This window comes from Sorghum bicolor, chromosome 3 (assembly GCF_000003195.3).
Source record: "Sorghum bicolor cultivar BTx623 chromosome 3, Sorghum_bicolor_NCBIv3, whole genome shotgun sequence".
Taxonomy (NCBI): domain Eukaryota; kingdom Viridiplantae; phylum Streptophyta; class Magnoliopsida; order Poales; family Poaceae; genus Sorghum; species Sorghum bicolor.
The window spans coordinates 28948943-28957873 of NC_012872.2; positions in this window are offsets into that span (position 1 = coordinate 28948943).

Below are 8931 nucleotides of genomic sequence, written 5' to 3' on the forward strand. Positions count from 1 at the left end.
TCGGAAATGGCCGCGCCGCCGCCCCGGTTTCCGTGTGCGCGCACCCCGATGTTCGTCGCCTCTATAAAAAGGATACCGTAGCCGCCGCACCCCTAGAACCCTAGCCGCCACCAATCGCGCCGCTAAGCCCTAACCCGAGCTCAAAGTCACCGAGAATCCGCGCCACCGTGCTTCCACCGCCACTCTCGCCAAATCGCCGTCGTTCAAGCCAAGGTGAGCCGCGCCCCGAGCTCCGCCTTCTCACGATGAATGCGTACGTGCCCTTGGCACGCTCTCTCTCCCTCTTTTTCCCCGCACCTGCGCTCGCTGGAGCACCTCGCCGCCGCGCGACCCGCGCGCTCTGGCCATCCCCAGCCGCAACCCGTGCGCGCACCAACTCCGCCGCGCCGCCCGCATCGCGACCATGGCCACGGCGCGACTCCCCGTGCCCTACACCGCCACCGAGCGAGCTCCGCCACCGCGCCCGACCGCACTTCCCCAGCGCGCGCGCACCGACCCATAGGCCGCGGTCCATCGTGGAACCGGTCCACCGCCCTACACCCCCCCAGTCCACAGCGCCGCCATGTGGCCAAGCTGGCCACACACCCGCGCCCCCCTGCTACTTTTGCAGAAAAGCCATCGTAGATTTATTAAATTAACCCGCAGTCCGATGCTGTTATACTTTTATTTAAATCTAGTCCCTTGCTTTTTTGGTTTAGCCCCTGCAGCCGTTAGAATTTACAGATTTAGTCCAAATCTCATTTTAATTCAGTTTTAATTGATTTTAAATACAAAAAATAGTTCAGTTAATCTACAGATTTGCCACCCAACTTGTTTTAGCCATAACTTTTGTGTTTTAGCTCCGATTTAGGTGATTCTGGTCGCTATAGTTCCGTATTGACGAGTAGAATACAGTAGTGCAGTTGCTTTTTTTGAATGCTTTGGTGTACTATTTCTAATTAAGCTTGTTTGCTTGCATGTATTGCTCTATTGTGTGATGCTTGTCGCGTATGGCCAACGAGACGCTCGTAAAGGAAGAGGAGCAGGATCCCGCTGAGTTCGAGCAACCCGAGTACGATCAAGGCAAGTGCAGACACCGTTTGATCATTTTAAACCTACTCATTAATGTAATTAACTTTACATGCATGTGTCCAATGAATGCAAACCCTAAGGACCTGACTAGTTTTACTTACTATTCCTTGTTCACCCGGGGTTATGTATATGGGTATACTAGGTTATATTAGGTATGCTTAGCTGCTCTACTCATCTCATACACATGCCTACACAAGTAATACTCTCTACTCAACTTGATGCTTAAACTGTGCTGAATCTTTGGTCACTGTGGTGATGGCGATGTTGGATACTTACGAGCATCGTGATGATGGTGGTGACAGGGGCAGAGGGTACTCTTGGTGGTCCGGTTGTCGGGCATACCCATCTCTGCTCTCCATAAGGACTTAGTCATGTAGCGGCCCTCTAGGACATACAGTGTAGCTCCAAGCCATATGGCTCTAGCTTGACTAATTAGCAGGACCTCTACTAGTAGGGTGTTACTTTCTGGGTTGGCGCGAGGAAGTAACTTGGGTAATGAATATTAAGTCATCGGTTGCTCGGTATGCCATGGCTATGGGTATCGACTGCCGAGCTCCCAGGCAAAAACTTGCGAGTGGCATCCTATTAGTTGGACCCTGTGAAAGGTCTCGTAGTGAGACCCTGCCTGCTCACCTTGGTAGTGTTTTGGAGAGTCATGACCCCGGGCAAATGGGAATCACGACTTGGAGTGAACGTGCACACCTCTGCAGAGTGTAAAACTGATATATCAGTCGTGCTCACGGTCACGAGTGGCCCAGACTCTCACATGATGAGCAAATTGGATTCACTGGATACTTGGAGATGGAACTTGATGATGTTGCTACCTCAAGCTTGTTGGCGGTTCTTAATGACATATTTACCCCGCCAACATAGTCCATGCAAAGGAAGAAAAGCATGTATTTTACTCACATATACTTATTAAATGCTTACCAAGTTCCACATGTAGTGCAAGTTGTGTTTTGCAGATCATATACAGGCATACTGGTGGAAAGCAAATAAAAAGGCGCAATCCGACACGTCAAAAAACGCGCAAATAAACAAGTACCCAAAAGCCCAATATAGAAGTGCATCAATTTGCAGGTGGATCTGGACTCAGGGGCCCGAGAGGAAGGCAACGGGCTTTGGGTCGGGGCCAGCGGGGCCCACCAGGGGGCTGCCGCCCCCTAGGGTCGGCCGACCCTGACCCAGCCCATCTCGGCACCGCCTTTCGCAGAGGCGGTGCTGAGCCTATCCTCCCGCAGTCCCCGCGTGCAAATTGCAGTTTACACCCTGGGGAACCGACCTTCCCCACCTATTTAAGGAGGGGGAGAGGGAGGCTCCATTCATCTCATCACATTCACAATCAACACTCCACCTTCAAGGCACTTGGGCACTACCTCTTCTTAGTTTTTCCTTTTAGCTTTTAGAGAGAGAGTTGGGTGAGCTATCAAGGAGGGCTTGGCTCCTTGGAGAGAAACTTGGGTATGAATAAAGAATATCTTTACTCCAAGTCCATGCCTTATCATGTTCGATATAGTTCTTCATATGAACTAGAGTATAGTTCTTATGCTATGGTATATGACATAGATCATAGGCCCTGTTTTATGATGCCAGCATATGAACTAGAATATAGTTCTAGTGAAAATGATATGACATACATTTTAGTATATAGTTCTTATAGTATAATGCTACCCTAGGGCTAGTAGTGTATTATATGAACTAGTGCTAAGTGTATGTTGTATTTTTCTCACTTAGGACTTTAGTCTAATTGCTTCATGTTAATTAATTGCCTAGAAATAGCTTTGTGTGAAGATGGGGGTTTATCATGCTCTTTTGAGTAGGCTCGGCCTTCTTACCTGTCAATCCGTAGGGTCGGGGACCCAGGGGAGTCCGAGTAGGTTCTTTGCATGTAAGCATGGTGCTTGGGTGTAAAGGCCGGGTAAATGCATTGTCCTAGTCCACGGTTGAGGGGATGGCGGCAGGTGGTGACAACCCTGTCCGTCCTTGGCATTCCCCCACGTTCGGCTAGGGTGTAGGAGTCTAAATAGTTGCAGAGGTTGCTGGCAGACCAGTACTCGCGTAACCTCCCAAACCATCTAAACACAGGACTAGATCTAAGTAGTATAATTACATGATTAACTTGTTCTATGACATGATCTGTATCTAGGACAACACCTGCTCTAATAGGTTGTTTGTTTATTCTTTGATTCAATTCATTCTTTTAGTCTCTTTTTATTCCTTAGCCCATATGCCGTGCCTAGATTGTGATAGATCACTATTCTACATATAAATGTTTATCACCTGCTATGACCTTTGATTCCATTATTGCTATCATAATTACTTTGATCTATGCTTATCTTAGAATCCTTAACATATTAAGCCTTCCTTAGAGCGAACCTATAAATACGACACTCGGTAAATCCCCGGGTTGAAATGCTACACGATAATTCCCGTCCGCTTGCGGTACTTAAACTCCAAACCTAAGGAACTATCACCCCGGTATATACTTAACACTGTTGCTAGACATGCGCCGAGCTAGTGACTTGTTAAGGAATACCAACATGCCAATCCTAGTGTCACTACCATGATTAAGAACTGGAACCCTACCCTAACGGTAATAAGGCGCCGTTATCGGGAAGGTAGATCTAGCTTCCTATTCAAGGTGGTGATGCTATGGATCTGCCAATATAACACTGCCAATGTCATTATCATGAGTAGAGCAGAACCCTATTCTAGGTAGCGACGCTAAGAAACGCTAACAAGCATTTCTGGCACCGTTGCTTAGGATAGATTTATACTCTAATCTTGGTGATTGCATTAGTAAGTGTTATCATGACATTTCTGACATCGTTGCTGAGGACGGATTAAACCCTGTTCTTAGTGATGACGTTAAGAAATGCCAACAAGCATTTCTGGCGCCGTTGTTGGGGAAGGCTAATATGAAAATGATTCTAGATAAATATAATCAAGTAATCTGATGTGCGTAATGAGTCAATTGTTATGCAGGCTAACTCTGCCTGTTTTCTCCGTGTTGTGGATGAAACAGGAGGAATAGTGTATGCCTGGTTTCTCTTTGCCGGAAAACTACATCTCCGATCCCGAGGCACTCCTAAGGACTAGACGGTCTCGAACCGTTTCGTCTTCTGCTACTCCACCGACAAGTGAACCAGCCGGTACCGCACCAACCCCGAACGAACTTATGGCCGCCGAGAAGACACTCCGCGAGTTCTCCGTGCCTGCTGTCACCAACGTGGCCACTGGCCCCGCTGTTGACACAGCCGGCAAGAACTTCGAGCTACGCACTGGCCTGATCACCATGGTGCAGGCGAGGCCATTTTGTGGCTTGCCAAGCGAGGATGCGAATGCACACCTTCAACACTTCCTGGAGCTATGTGCCACGATTGTCATCAAGGACATCACTCTTGATGTCATTCGGCTCCGCCTCTTTCCTTTCTCCCTCGTGGGGAAGGCGAAGAGGTGGTTCTATCAAGATAAGGAAGCTGTCACCACGTGGGAAAAATGCTCTGCGGCATTCCTCGCCAAGTTCTTCCCCATAAGCAAAACCAATGCTTTGAGGGGAAGGATTGCCAGTTTTGAACAAAATGCCAGCGAAACAATCCCTGAAGCATGGGAGCAGCTACAAGAGTACATCCTAAGCTTCCCCCATCACAGCATGGAGAACTGGATGGTGCTCCAGAACTTCTACAATGGGCTCACGCCCATGTCGAAGGGACACCTAGACGCCGCCACTGGAGGCGTGTTCCTATCACTTACCACCGCCGGGGCCAAGGCCCTGATCGAGAAGATGGTAGAACACCAGAGCTGGGGGGAGGACAGAACTCAACCACCAGCTGCCAAAACACAAAAGGCATGCATACCGTGAAGGAGACGGATATGCTTGCCGCAAAAATAGATTTACTGATGAAGCAACTCACCGAGAAAAACCAAGAGAACCCCTCGAACTCGGTGAAGGCCATAGACTCGCACATGACGTGCGAGGTCTGTGGAGAAGTTGGCCATTCGGGCAATGATTGCCCCGAAACCCATGAAGACGCTGCCTACATCAACAACGGGTTTCGCCAACAAGGAGGCGCCAACCAAGGTAATGGTTGGAATAATCAGTCACGCTCTTCATTCCAAGGTAATTCGAGTTTTAATTCGAATCAACCTTCATGAAAAGACCTAGTTCTTGGATAAGCTAAAATAAATGAAAACTTAACGTAAAAGTTGCTATCCAATGATAAGGTTTTAGAAAACATAAATACAAAAATAGAAAACCTTGTCTCTTCCGTACAAAACCAACTGAGCTTTAATAAAATGATAGAAACACAACTAGCTCAGATCGCCGCTGCAATTCCTACTGAGAATGCGGGTAGACTCCCGGGGCAACCCGAGAACTCTCCCACTAACCATGCAGGGTGAAATTCAAACGACGGAAGAGAGTCCTTCTCAAAAAGGACTATAAACATTTTTTTAGCCTCCGGCGAAGGTAATCGGTAGTTATCTTAATATATATATATAAATTGAAAAATGTTCAAAAATTCATTTTCAGCTAGGAAATAAAATAAAATATAGAAAAATATTTTTCTAAATTTTTTGAAAATAAAAATTTTACAAATAAATGTTGGAAATTGCAAAAGTCATTTTTTCAGCTGGAAGTGCATCAATATGCCAACGGAAAACTTCAAAAACTAGCCGTTAGAAGATGGAGACAAAAGCTGGGGAGCAGCGGGGCCCACCAGGGGGCAGCCGCCCCTAGGGTCGGCCGACCCCCCCCCCCAACGGCTCTGGCCAACGGCCAGCTGGGGGAGGCTCCTAGCCGTTGCCCTCACCCCGAATCCACCTGCATTTTCAAACTATAAATACCAGGGGTTCGGGTGTGGCTCTCTCCACCCATTCTCACTTCACTTCATCACTTCCATCTTCACTTTCCAAGCAACACTTTCACATCTTTGCTATTTCCAACCAACCACCAGTAGAAACCTCACAAAAAAATCACTTATCCAAGCTAGCTATCCACTGGTGCAAGCATTGCACCATGAAAAGGTTCGGCAAAACAGTTTCAGGGGCGTTTAAAAGAGTCACGAGGTCATCCTCGAAGCGCCCCTATCGGAGCACTTCCTCATACTACACCGATCCCCGATGGAGTCCTTCCGCTGAGGAAGAATCCCCAGAGATCGAGGAGGTAGAGGAAGAGGTAGAGGAAGAAGAAGAGGAACAAGAGGAGGAACAACATGAAGAAGGAGGAGCCCACCAATTCGACTTGGTGGGTGATCGAGAACTTCAAGCCTACGACATGCTCAAGGATCGGATCTTCCTCCATACGCCGGTCTACGACGACTCGCTCCTCTCCGACATCGGTATGGACTCTGAATTCCTCTCCATATGGAAAGCCGCCGGGTGGGACAACATTCACCCCATAACTGAGTATGGATCCTATACCCTTACCATTCAATTACTATGCACTTTAAGAGAAACATATGAAGGTATTTCTGTTCGTTTATTTGGAAATGAATATGCTATCTTTTGAAAAGACTTAAGCAAATACCTTGGTTTTCATCAAAGATGCTCTCTTGATTTAGTGCATGCCACAAAAGGGTTTAATAAGGATAAGTTTTGGGAAGAAATCACGGGGCAAGTTCACACTGGAAAATACTATCCTAGAAATGCCCACATCCAACACCCCACTCTAAGGTTTTTACACCTTTGGCTATCCATAACAATGTTTCCTAGCCAGGATACCCGCGTTGTGCGAGTAAATGAAATGAGGTTACTTTACGCGGCTAGAATGAAAATAAAAGTTGCGCCTATGCAAGAAATTATAAGGCATTGGTTAGATATAATCAAGACAACCACCCCTATCTCTTTGACTTCACTCATAACACGTGTGGCCACGGCCATTGGTGCGTTGGAAGGGCAAGATCTTGATTATATTCAAATTCCACGCACCATGATTAATGAAACCTATCTTATCCAAGGTCACCATTTGAAAAGAGATAATGCGGACGGTCTTGTGTTTTATTTCCTAGGGTATACAAACTTAATCCGGTTACCTAACTCGGGTCTACGCTTGTATAACTCTGGGAGACTAACATTTGATCTGCAGACAGCTGAAGCTGCGCAAAGGCATAGTGTTTCTGGCAGGGACATCGGCGGATCTAGCTCCCAGCCACCACCCTCCTATACACAGCCGATCTACCAGTCGGGGTGGGACACACCCATGCCGACACAAGGTGTTGAGGGGTGGGCTGAGGCGGATTCTAGCGCTTGGGAACAACAATCGCGCTGGAGGACCGAATCACCAGAAGAACATCCTTCGGCCTCCACAGTAGGCCGAACCGACTTGGAGCGCCTCCAAGCTCAGCTTGGGGGACTGGTGGTGCGCACGGATGAGATCTAGGATACTCTCCAACAACACATCCAAACCACCGATGCGCACCACCAGCAGGCCGTGGAGTGGCACCAGCAAGGGTTGTTATGGCAGCAGCAACAATAGGCCTGGCACCAGCAGCAGCAAGAAGAAATGCAAGCTCGCCAAGATCATCTGCTGAAACAGTCCCAAGACTTCTGGCGGTACATGGGGTACAACCCCGATCAGTAGGCGAGAAGCTAGCTTGGGGGAGGACCCCCAATCCCGAGGTTATCTGCATTGCATATTTATTTTCATGCATCCTTAATTTTAAATTAGCATGTTTACTTTATGAAATTTCCATGTTTTAATTATTGCATATAAAAAAATGAAAAATGCTAAAAAGACAAAAATATAATTCCACTCTTATATGTGATGTAAGATATATGCTTCTTTCTTGTTGAAATGATGAATAGTTGCTCTATCGTAATTTCTTTCCAGTATCTAGTTTCAACCTTGAATTCTCCAAATTAATAAAATGATTAAATGCGTGGGTTGCAAAATGCTCTATCTATAGTATAAAGTAATTAATGGATATATTTGTGATGATCTGAGCTGCTAGTATCCTGTTCTAAACAACGCTAGAGTTCTGGAGTTTTAACAAAAATAAAATAATCACATTGAGTTAGATTAGGCTTTGTTGACCCTTTGAGAGGTTGTCATACCATTGAAAACAAAAATATTTCATTATGTTATCATCTCAAAAGTTTGTTAGAAGGCATATGGCTATGAAAAAGAAAAAAAAGCATCCGAGGAAATAAAAAGGGACATGTGTGCGAAACCTAAGATCACGAGGAAATAAAAAGGGACATGTGTCCGGAACCTCGAAAATATAAAAAAATGGGCAAGTGCCCAACAGTAGAATTAGCCACATAGCCATGTGTCTCTAATAGACAAAAAGAGAATGATGGAAAAGAAAAAGTTTTCAAAAATTCAGTGGTATGATTAACTTTCTCTTTGGATCTATTGTTTAATTTGACAAATAAATGTGCTAAGTTTTGAAAATAAAAAAAAACTCCGGAACAAAAGTGAAGTAAAGAACTAGGGATATAGCGCTCGATCTGATCAAATCCATCCTGCAAATGCTTAAAGACTCGAGGTATGAGCAATAAGCCCCATAACATATCTGTTCAAAATTCAAAGGAGAATTCTTGTTTGAAGGTATGTACTGGATAGAAGTGAAAATATTGTAGTCCTGATCAACAACCAAGATCTTAGCTTCTTGCTTGAGGACGAGCAAGGGGTAAGCTTGGGGGAGTTTGTTGGCGGTTCTTAATGACATATTTACCCCGCCAACATAGTCCATGCAAAGGAAGAAAAGCATGTATTTTACTCACATATACTTATTAAATGCTTACCAAGTTCCACATGTAGTGCAAGTTGTGTTTTGCAGATCATATACAGGCATACAGGTGGAAAGCAAAAAAAAGGCGCAATCCGACACGTCAAAAAATGCGCAAATAAACAAGTAA